The sequence below is a fragment of the Hippopotamus amphibius genome, chromosome 1 (assembly GCF_030028045.1).
Source record: "Hippopotamus amphibius kiboko isolate mHipAmp2 chromosome 1, mHipAmp2.hap2, whole genome shotgun sequence".
Classification (NCBI taxonomy): Eukaryota; Metazoa; Chordata; class Mammalia; order Artiodactyla; family Hippopotamidae; genus Hippopotamus; species Hippopotamus amphibius.
In genome coordinates this window covers 9,674,720-9,686,673 of record NC_080186.1, presented here as the reverse complement: position 1 = coordinate 9,686,673, position 11,954 = coordinate 9,674,720, and positions in this window count along the sequence as shown.

The window sequence follows — 11,954 nt, the reverse complement described above, 5'->3', positions numbered from 1 at the left end:
AGGAGAGCTCCGAAGTCCAAGGGTGCATCCTGGCGTTGCTAGTAGAAATGGCCTTGAATAAGTCACCGCGAACATCACAAACACTATTCCCTCCACCAGCCCTCTAACTTCATCACCATCTCCTAATCCCACTCTGCTTGAACCTACTAATCTTCAGCCTGCCAAGGAGGCCCCAGGACCTTGGCACTTACTGTTCCCTGCACAACATTCTTCCCTGAAAACTTAGCTGGCCTCAACCCTCCCCTACAGTGCCCTAAAGTCACCTTCTGAGTGAGGCTATCCCTGGCCACCTTATTTAACATTGTAAGTCCCTACTGGCATTCCTATACACACCCTGGCCCCACCTGCATCCTCTGGCTTTTATAATTGCCTGAGATGCCACGTTTCACTTGTTCACTTGCTGCCTTAAATGTAAACTCTGTGAGGACAGGAATTTTTGTTTTGTCCCTTGCTTTGTCCTCAAAGGCTAGATCAGGGTTTGGTACTTAGTAGGTGCTCAGCAATGCCTGTTGAATGAAGGAATGAATAAACAGGCTTTGTCCCTTTCATCGTAAAGCAGGGGGAAAAAAAAACTGAGCTCAACTGCCTTTCCAGGTTGGGTCAGAGATTCATAACAGGGTTCAAAACCTTCCCTAACAAAGTCCCTCATGGTCTGTAAAAATGATGATGTCTTCCATCTTTCCCACCTCCCCGCCCTGGTGTCAGGGCAGCAATTTTTACACAGGGGGGATTTTACCCCCCAGGACACATCTGGAGACATTTTTGTTGTCACAGCTCCATGGGGGTGGGGACTGGCACTGTCATCTCGTGGGTCAAGGTGAGAGATGTTGGGAAGCACAGGATGCTCAGATGCACAGTATGGTCCCCAGAACAAGGAATTATTTGGTCTGATGAATCCATAGTGACGAGGTTGAAAAACCCCAAGTTAGTAAGACTTGGATTTGAATCTTGCAGAATGCCAGCATTCTGATCATCAGCGAGTTATACTCTCTAATCCCCCATTTCCAAATCTGTAAAATGGGAAGGATGATAATAGTACCCCCATGGGGTTGTTGGGTGCATCAAAGGCACCATGTCTGTAAGCACCTAGCCTGAACCTGGGTCTGGGAACACTTAATGGATGTCAATGAGCAAGGCCAAGACATTTCTATGTATACTCCAAACCCCTTCACTTTCCTTGTAGGGGGGAAAGGTACACAGGTGATAACATTTAATCTAGCCCCTGCTGTTTCCAGAGTGACCACATGATGTGTTCTGTCCAGGAGGTGTGAGTCATCACGCGACCACCACTTCCAGGACCGGTCGTAGAATGTCCACGTGATCTTCCATGCTCCCTCTTTCCAGAAGGGAGGGACTCCTGTTGGCTAAGTCTCACAATGGCAGAACCTGGATCCCTGTGTCATTCCTGGAGGTGAGATGCCAGGAGGGGGACCCAGCAGGAGCACCTGTCAGGTGTTGCCTGATGGAGGTATGCAGGTTCAGGGTGTTAAGCTGCTGAGATACAGGATTGTTTGTCATGGCCTCTAGCCTCTCCTGAGTCGCATTGCGGCAGTGGCAGCAAAGCTGGGAGGAACTGCTGCAACACCAAAGTCTAAATTTACTTTAATCCTGCGTAACTCTTGCTTATTTCCTTGCCCTTTTATCCTTTGACTGTGAGACACCAAACTCCCTCCCAGGAAAGCCACTGATCCCGATACCTGAGCCCCACATCCACCACCATCTGAGAGGAGCAGTGAAGGAACCCAGACTGGCAGACACCAGGTGCTCTTCCAGCTCTGCTCCTGACCTAGCATGGTGAGACTGGGCAACCCTCTCTCTGCTGGCAGCTTCTTCACTTGTTAAACGAAGGTGGATTCCTAGCTCTGTGTCTGGTGCTGAGCCAAACCTTCTGCATATGTTAATACATTTAGCTCTCCCATCAACCTTTTAGGTAGACCCTCTTCTTGTCCCCATCTTATGGATAAGGAAACTCAGCCTCTGTGAGGCTAAGTAGCTTCCCCAAGGTCACAAAACTCACAAACCTGAGTTTTAGGGGAGCCTCAAAACCAAGCAAGGCTCTTCTCAGGCCCATTATTTTGAGCAATGCCAAAATTTCAATGAATAAAGAAAACGCTCAGCAGATCTTACTTACACCTGGACCAGTCTCCATCCAGCCCCTGCGAAAACTTGACTGAACAGGAGCAGACTCAGCAGAAACTCCCAGCTTGTTGCATAACTGGCAGCCAGGTTACAAATCTGTGTCAGGCCTAAGATTTATTTTACGACAAAGGTAAAGAATAATCTATCAGCTATTCAGACACTGATTTTTTTTCGATCTTTTTTGGAGTGTAATAGCTTTACACTGTTGTGCCAGTTTCCGCTGTACAACAAAGCAAATCAGCTGTATTTATACATGTATCCCCATATCCCCTCCCTCTTGAGCCTCGCCCCGGGCATCCCTCCCACCCCCCCCATCCCACCCCTCTAGGTCATCAGCAATCATGGAGTTGATCTCCCTGTGTTAGGCAGTTGCTTCCCACTAGCTATCTATTTTACATTGGTAGTATATAAATGTCAATACTACTCTTTCACTTTATTCCAGCTTCTCTTTCCCCACCTCCCCAAGTCCCCAAGTCTATTCTCTACCTCTGCATCTTTATTCTTCCTCTACCACTGAGTTCATCAATACCATTTTTTTAGATTCCATATATGTGTGTTAACATACGGTATTTGTTCTTCTCTTTCTGACTTACTTCACTCTGTATGACAGACTCTAGGTCCATCCACCTCACTACAAATAACTCAATTTCATTCCTTTTTATGGCTGAATAATATTCCATTGTATATATGTGCCACATCTTCTTTATCCATTCATCTGTCAATGGACATTTAAGTTGCTTCCATGTCCTGGCTATTGTAAATAATGCTGCAATGCAGATTGTGGTACATGTATCTTTTTGAATTATGGTTTTCTCTGGATGTATGCCCAGTAGTGGGATTGCTGTGTCATATGGTAGTTCTATTTTCAGTTTTTTAGGAACCTCCATACTGTTTCCCATAGTGGCTGTATCAACTTACATTCCCACCAACAGTGCAAGAGGGTTCCCTTTTCTTCACAGCCTCTCCAGCATTTATTGTTCCTAGATTTTTTGGCCAATCTGACTGGTGTGAAGTGATACCTCAATATAGTTTTGACTTGCATTTCTCTAATGATTAATGATGTTGAGCATCTTTTTATGTGTTTGTTGGCCATCTGTATGTCTTCTTTGGAGAAATGTCTGTTTAGGCCTTCCCCCCATTTTTGGATTGGGTTGTTTGTTTTTTTGATATTGAGCTGCATGAGCTGCTTATATATTTTGGAGATTAATCTTTTGTCAGTTGCTTCATTGGCAAATATTTTCTCCGACTCCAAACCATCATATTTATGGTTTCCTTTGCTGTGCAAAAACTTTCACATTTCATTAGGTCTCATTTGTTTATTTTTGTTTTTATTTCCTTTACTCTAGGAGGTGGGTCAAGAAAGATCTTGCTGTCATTATGTCATAGAGTGTTCTGCCTATGTTTTCCTCTAAGAGTTTTATAGTGTCAGGCCTTACATTTAGGTCTTTGATCCATTTTGAATTTACTTTTGTGTATGGTGTTAGGGAATGTTCTGAATTCATTCTTTTACAAGTAGCTGTCCAGTTTTCCCAGCACTACTTATTGAAGAGGCTGTCTTTTCTCCATTGTATAGTCTTGCCTCCTTTGTCAAAGATAAGGTGACCGTATGTATGTGGGTTTATCTCTGGGCTTTCTATCCTGTTTCATTGATCTATATTTCTGTGTTTGTGCCAGTACCATACTGTCTTGATTATTGTAGCTTTGTAGTATATTCTGAAGTGAGAGAGCTTGATTCCTCCAGCTCCTTTTTTTCTTCTCAAGATTGCTTTGGCGACTCGGGGTATTTTGTGTTTCCATATAAACTGTATGATTTTTTTGGTTCTAGTTCTGTGAAAAATGCCATTGGTAATTTAATAGGTATTGCATTGAATGTGCAGATTGTTTTGGGTAGTATAGTCATTTTCACAATGTTGGTTCTTCCAATGCAAGAACATGGTATATCTCTGCATCTGTTTGTGTCATCTTTGATTTCTTTCATCAGTGTCTTATAATTTTCTGCATACAGCTCTTTTGCCTCCTTAGGTAGGTTTATTCCTACGTATTTTATTCTTTTTGTTGCAGTGTCAGTTGTTATTTCTCCTTTTCCATTTCTGATTCTGTTGATTTGAGTCTTCTCCCTTTTTTTTCCTGATGAGTCTGGCTAATGGCTTATCAATTTTGTTTATCTTCTCAAAGAACTAGCTTTTAGTTTTAGTGATCTTTGCTATTGTGTCCTTGATTTCTTTTTCATTTATTTCTGATCTTTAGAATTTCTTTCCTTCTGCTAACTTTGGGATTTTTGTTGTTGTTCTTCTTCTTTCTCTAATTACTTTAGATGTAGGGTTAGGTTGTTTACTTGAGATTTTTCTCGTTTCTTGAGGTGGGATTGTATTGCAATGAACTTCCCTTTTAGAACTGCTTTTGCTGTGTTCCTATAGGTTTTGGATCATCATATTTTCATTGTCATTTGTTTCTAGGTATTTTTTTATTTCCTCTTTGATTTCTTCTATTTAGTAGAGTGTAGTTTAGCCTCCATGTGTTTGTATTTTTTACAGTTTTTTTCCTGTAATTGATGTCTAGTCTCATCATGTTGTGGTCAGAAAAGATACTTGATACGATTTCAATTTTCTTAAATTTATTGAGGCTTGATTTGTGATCCAAGATGTGATCTAGCCTAGAGAATATTGCATGTGCACTTGAGAAGAAAGTGTATTCTATTGTTTTTGGATGGAAAGTCCTATAAATATCAATTAAATCCATCTGGGCTAATGTCTCATTTAGAGCTTGTGTTTACTTAATTTCTGTTTGGATGATCTGTCCATTGGTGTAAGTAGGGTGTTAAAGCCCCCCACTATTATTGTGTTACTATCAATTTCCCCTTTTTTTGGCTGTTAGCATTTGCCTTATGTATTGGGGTGCTCCTATGTTAGGTGAATAGATATTTACTATTGTTATATCTTTTTCTTGGATTAAGCCCTTTATCATTATGTAGTGTCCTTCCTTGCCTCTTGTAATAGTCTTTATTATAAAGTCTATTTTGCCTGATATGAGTATTGCTACTCCAGCTTTCTTTTGATTTCCATTTGCATGGAATATCCTTTTCCATCCCCTCACTCTCAATCTGTATGTGTCCATACTTCTGAAGTGTGTCCCTTGTAGACAGCATATATATAGGTCTTGCTTTTGTATCCATTCAGCCAGTCTGTGTCTCTTGGTTGGAGCATTTAATGCATTCACATTTAAGGTAATTATCGATATGTATGTTTCTATTACCATTTTCTTAATTGTTTTGGTTTGTTTTTGTAAGTCTTTTCCTTCTCTTGTGTTTCCTGCCTAGAGGAGTTCCTTTAGCATTTGTTGTAAAGCTGGTCTGGTGGTGCTGAATTCTCTTAGTGTTTGCTTGTCTGTAAAGATTTTAATTTCTCCTTCAAATCTGAATGAGATCCTTGCTGGGTAGAGTAATCTTTGTTGTAGGTTTTTCCCTTTCATCACTTTAAATATATCCTGCCACTCACTTCTGGCCTGTAGAGTTTATCCTAAAAGATCAGCTATTAGTCTTATGGGGGTCCCCTTGTATGTTATTCGTTGCTTTTCCCTTGCTGCTTTTAATATTTTTTCTTTGTATTCAATTTTTGATAGTTTGATTAATATGTCAGACTTACTGATTTTTAAAACATCCTTTTTTTTTAAATTCTGCAAGTAATATGCATTCATTTTGGTGTATCACCATCCTCACTTTTTTCCAGGCTAGCAGCTTAAGCTTCAGGGTCCCTTGCCTGTAGGATAGATCTGTGTCAGGCATTTAAATAATACTTTCTGGATTTTTGTGATATTGGTGTTATTTCCAGCTTTTAAAATTTTGTAGTTTGCTATGCTTTCTTTTCTCATTCTAAATATATATTCACTGTTAAGCCTGAATTGTATTCATAATTTTGCATTTTTTTTCTTGAAGAAAAATCTCAAAATTGTATAAGCCACACAAAACCTGGATCCAACCCAGAGTATGTGTGTATGTGCACATGCATTGTGTGTCTTGTGTGGGGGGTGTGTGTATGTGTTTAAATGGGAGCAGATGGGAAATGTCCTTTGGAACATCGCCTTTTCACTCAATAATTTTCTATGCCAATAAAAGTAATTCTATAACATAACTTTCAGTGATTATAGAATATTTTATTATTCCACCATTTGTATGTGCTGTGATTTAGTTCACCAATCCCCTATTGTTAGACATCTACATCATCTTTGGTTTTTCCTAAATCTTTTCATAACTCTCAATTATTTCTCTGGAGTAATTCTCTAAATGTGGAACTGATGGGTCAAACATAAAAATATTTTCAGGCTTTTTTTTTTATAAGCGTTATCTTTTTTTAAATTTATTTATTTATTTTATTTTTATTTATTGGCTGTGTTGGGTCTTCATTACCGGGTGTGGGCTTTCTCTAGGTGAGGCAAGCAGGGGCTACTCTTTGTTGTGGTACACATGCTTCTCATTGCAGTGGCTTCTCTTATTGTGGAACATGGGCTCTAGAGCTCAGGCTCAGTAGTTGTGGCACACAGGCTTAGTTGCTCCGAGGCATGTGGGATCTTCCCAGACCAGGGATCAAACCCGTGTCCCCTGCATTGGCAGGTGGATTCTTAACCACTGTGCTACCAGGGAAGCCTGAATTTCAGGCTTTTGATGCATATGAACATGTTACCCTTCAGAGAAGTTGTATCAATTTACACTGCTCCCCAAACTAGACCCCAGAATGATTTTTTCCAATTCTCTCACCAATACTGGATATTACCATTGTGTTTGGATTTGGCCAGCTTTGATGTCTTCTTAAAATTCTCCATGTTGTTTTAGTTTGCATTTCTTTGAATCTAATGAAACAGACCATTGTTTCGTAGTTTATTGGTTGACTTTCTTCTCTTGTGGATTCGTATGAATCAATTTTGTGTTCATACCTTTTACCCATTTTCTGGTTAATGTATGTTTGTCTTTTTGCATTGGCTTATACATGCTCTTTATATAATAAACCCTTTGTTTTGTGCTCACATTTTTTTACTAGTTGTTTGCTTTATAACTTTACTTTGTTTTTCTGCACTGATATTCATAATTTTTATGCAGTGAAATTTGTCATCTATTCTTGTATTCTTAGAAAGTTCCTCTTACATTACATGAAACTGTGTGGCAATGATTTTGAAAATGGAGGACTTCCCTGTCAAAATATAAATACCTGAATTTCACACAAGAAGTGGAACATACAAGTACATTGATTCTTATGAGAGGTATTGGAAAGTCTGCTACCACTGAGGTTTATAAACATTAAAATATCTGTATGACAAAAAAATAATACAGATGCAGAACTTATGGCATGAACATGGCAGTATAGTTTCAGTATTTGCTCCCTTTTTTGCCTGGAAATCATACAAAACTACAAAGAGAAAGAGGGGATAGATAAGAATAAATACAGAACCATTTTATATTTCCTAGATGTATTAATTAGGGTAAGTAATACTAGCTGCTATAACAAATGATCCTCATATCTCAGGTCTTGATAGAATACAGACTTATTTTCCTCTCACAGCCTAGACATTTGGGTGTCTGTGAACAGCCATACCACATGGTGATTGTAGGATCCACATTCCTTCCGTCTATTTGTCTGCCATCCCTAGACCCTCACCCTGCTATACCCTCCTCTGCATGCTCTGTACCTTACCAGGAGGCTGAGGGAAAAGGATGCTCATGGAGGAGAATTTAAGGATCAGGCCTGGAAATACATCCCAATGGCCAGAACACATTCACATGGTTTCACCTAAATGCATATGACCCTCGGAAATAGAAACCTCCCACATGCCTAGGGTGAATATAAAATGGAGTTTGGCTAATTCACAGCATTTTCCTGACACACAGACTTTCTTCCCCCAAGCAGGAAGAGATTTAATACAAGGAATTGGAAACTTGGGAAACTGTTGGGAGGGTCAAGGGAACAAAGGTCAGGGGAGGAGCAGGCTTTCTGCAAACAGGAACTGCCAGTGTCACAGGACTGCTGTTGATTTCTGCAATGCAAAAGTGGGTGACCCTCTGCAGCACACCTGGAGCCACAGGCAAATCTTCGAGTTTTCTATCTGCTGATGCTCAAGTGCCTGCACTCAGCTTACACTGAGAAGAGTGACTTTGGCTTCTAGCTGCCTTCCAAATCTTACCAGAAGGTTTCTCTTGGGCAAACTGGAGCATTGCTGGCAGGAGAGTCTGGGAAATGCCATTCCCCTGCATCTACACCCAGGACAAGAAAGAGCTTAGAAGGATAGGGAGGGTGCTGAGTGCCAGCATGTGACACAAGAAGTAAATGCTAGTTTGATCATGACATTCAGACACCTTGAAGCCCACCATGAAATGCCTAGGAGTCTGCGGTCCTAGGTCAAGTATCCCTGGTATGGGGACTTCGCACGTGGAACAGTGGTTAAGAATCTGCCTGCCAATGCAGGGGACATGAGTTCAATCCCTGCTTCAGGAAGAGCCCACATGCCATGGAGCAACTAAGGCCATGAGCCACAGCTATTGAGCCCATGTGCCACAAGTACTGAAGCCCACACACCTAGAGCCCATACTCCACAACAAGAGAAGCCACCACAATAAGGAACCTGCACACCACAATGAAGAGTAGCCCCAACTCACTGCAACTAGAGAAAGCCCTAGAGAAAGCCAATGTGCAGCAACAAAGACCCACATAAATAAATTTTTTTAAAAAAAGAAAAAAGAAATACATCATTTTTTAAAAAAGTATCCCTGGTATGTATCCTCGCAGTGGTAGTCCTTCTGTGTGTTCATGAAGGAACTTCTAGCAGTCTTTTCCTTTATGTATTTTGTTGCAATATTATTTGGCACAGAATTACACATTTATGGTGAAAGTTGCCTGTATGGGTTTGCTGGGGCTGCCATAGCACAGTACCATGGACTGGGGGGCTTAACCAACAGTTCATTGTCTCACAGTCTGGAGGCTGGAAGTCCAAAATCAAGGTGTTTGCTGGATTGGTTCCCTCTGAGATCTTTGAGGGAGGGATGCATCCCAGACCTCTCTCCTTGGTTTGCAGATGGCTCTCTTCACCCTGTGTCTCTTCACATGGTCTTCCCTCTACACACAGCTCTGTGTCCAAATTGCCTTTTTTCATAAGACCACCTGTCATATTGGATTAGGGCACATTTTGATGACCTCATTTTACCTTGATTATCTCTGCAAAGAACCTATTTCCAAATAAAATCACATTCTGAAGTACTAAGGATTATTTTCAACCTATGAGTTTAGGTTGACACAATTCAACCCATAGCTATCAATATTGAACAGTATTCTTTTATGATGTAATGTATCCTGCCCTGAATTCTACCTGCCCAAAGGCAGAAGATAGAAAGTGTTTGTGGTGCAACTTTCCCCGGAGTAAAGGGATCTCTAGAAGAGTGACAATTCATGCTCACGCTACTTCCACACTCATTCCTCCAAGGGGAGGAGACATGGCTTTTCCAAATGAAAATCTTGTGAGGGGGAATGGGGTATGCTTAGCTGGCTGTGGGATCAGTCTGCCTGCAGAGAAGGGGTGGATGCCAGGTGCCTACAGAGAGAGGTGTGTGAGTGCCCAGTGCCTTCTGGGACCCATTTCCTAATACCAGTCAGCACCCCTGCCCACACACAGCTAAGCCACATGCTCTGATCATCAGCTTTATCAGGAAGAATGGGGATGTTTCAGTCAGGGTCCCAGCAGGAAACAGATGGCATACTCATGCTATAGAAAAATTCATATGTTGAACTTAATCCTCAATGCGATGGTATTTGGAGTGAGCCCTTTGGGAGGTGATTTGGTGGTGAGGGCAGAGCTCTCATAAGAGCAGTGCCCTTATAAGAGACTCAGGAGAGCTCCCTCATCCCTTCTGCTATAAGAGTAGGTAGCAAAAAGGCAGCCATCTGTGAATGAGGAAGTGGGTTCTCACCAGACATGGAATCTGCTGACACCTTGATTTTGGACTTCCAGTCTCAGGCATTATTTCACAGGGGGCCAGCTAGCAGAGGGCCCACACACTTAAACTTAGACCAGATTCCAGATGCCTTTGTTACTGAACCAGTTTCATTTGCCCAATGTACAGCAAGCCAAACACTGAGATGCTGAGGTTTGCAGCAGAGAATGAGTTTATTCACAAGGCAGCCAAGTGAAAAGATGGGAGAACAAGTTTCAGATCTGCCTCTCTGAAGGTGAGGAACTTGGGATATTTATAGATGAAGACTATAGACATGAGGAATGGTGATGTTAGGGAACCATTGGCCAAAACCACCTGCCTTGGCCAGGCACAATGATAACTACTTGCCTGAGTTGTCTCACAACAGGATATCCAGATAAAGAACATGGTGCTGCTGCTGAAAACTAACTGGGAGAATTTGGAAGGGGTCAAATAGAGGGAGGACATGCCAGCACATAGTATGTCTTATAAAACTAACTCAGAAGAATTTGGGAGAGGGCAAAAAGAGGAAGGAGGAGACTATACATTCTGCCAACCTCCGAGAAACCAGCACTCTGGCATCCATCTTGGCTGAGAGATGGTCGTACCACCAGGAAGGACCCTGAGTCAGACCAAATATAGGCCAAGCAAGATGACTGGCCAGAGGCAAGTCAGAAACTAACCCCATTACCATAAAACCTGAGACTGCAAGCCACTTGGCAGAGCAGTTGTCTTGGGTTCCCAATAAAGTTTTTTGCTTTGTCAATACCTGTGTCTCCTCAGACAATTCATTTCCAAGTATTAGACAAGAGCCCACTCTTGGGCCCTGGAAGGGGTCCCCCTTCCTGCAACAACAAGATCCCATATACAGGTAATATTACTATGCCTTGTTGCCAATATTTGTACCAGAAAGAAATTCTAAATTTCCATTAGAGGTTGATGAAAGTAACAACGTGATTTCTTTCCCCATCCAAGTGTGTGGACTCCTTGACTTCTATTCACTGAGCCAAGATTTGAAGGTATAATAGTTTTCTTGAAAATACTTGAACTGCAAAATTAATTTTTGGTGTTTTTGAAAGATAAGAAACTGTGTTGGTTTCAAGCACTCAGCAAAAGGAAGTTTTTCCACTAAGTACAAGAGAAGTGACACATGCCCTCTGTTCCCCAAATGAAATACATCCATTTCTTTCTGTATCTACAAGCTGTTTAGAAGCTTGATATGTTTGAATTCTCATAATCAACTCAGGATTTGAAAGGCAATAAAGCAAAACCATATTGGAAAACACAATTACTGGGCTTTCTCTTGTTATTTCATATTGCAGAGTAACTATATAATCCAGAACAGATTAAATGCCTTCAATGGACTCCCTCTAATATTCTGAACTAAAACTGGGTCAAGAAGGATGATGAATTCAAGGTCGAGTACACAGATAATGAGGATGTATAGGGAGGGGACTAAGGAAACTAATATTTAATGAGCATCTGCAATGTAAAAGGCTCTTTACACAGATTATTTCACTTAACCTTCAAAAATAATCTGAAATCCAACATGCTTTTATAGCAAAAACTCATAACTGAGAATAGAAGGAATCTTCCTTTATCTGATAAGTAGTACCTGCTGAAAATATCATACTTAATGTTGAGATATTGGAAATTTTCTCCTAAAATCTAGAAAAAAACAAGGATGCCCACTATCACCACATCTATTCAGCATTGTGCCATAGTTCCTAGCCAGTTAAAAAAGGCAAGAAATAGAAAAAGTCATAGGAGGTGAAAATGAAGAAATAAAACTATCATAGTGGGGCATGATCGTGTGTATAGAAAATCCAAAAGAATTGACAGAAAAACTGATAGAATTAATAAATGA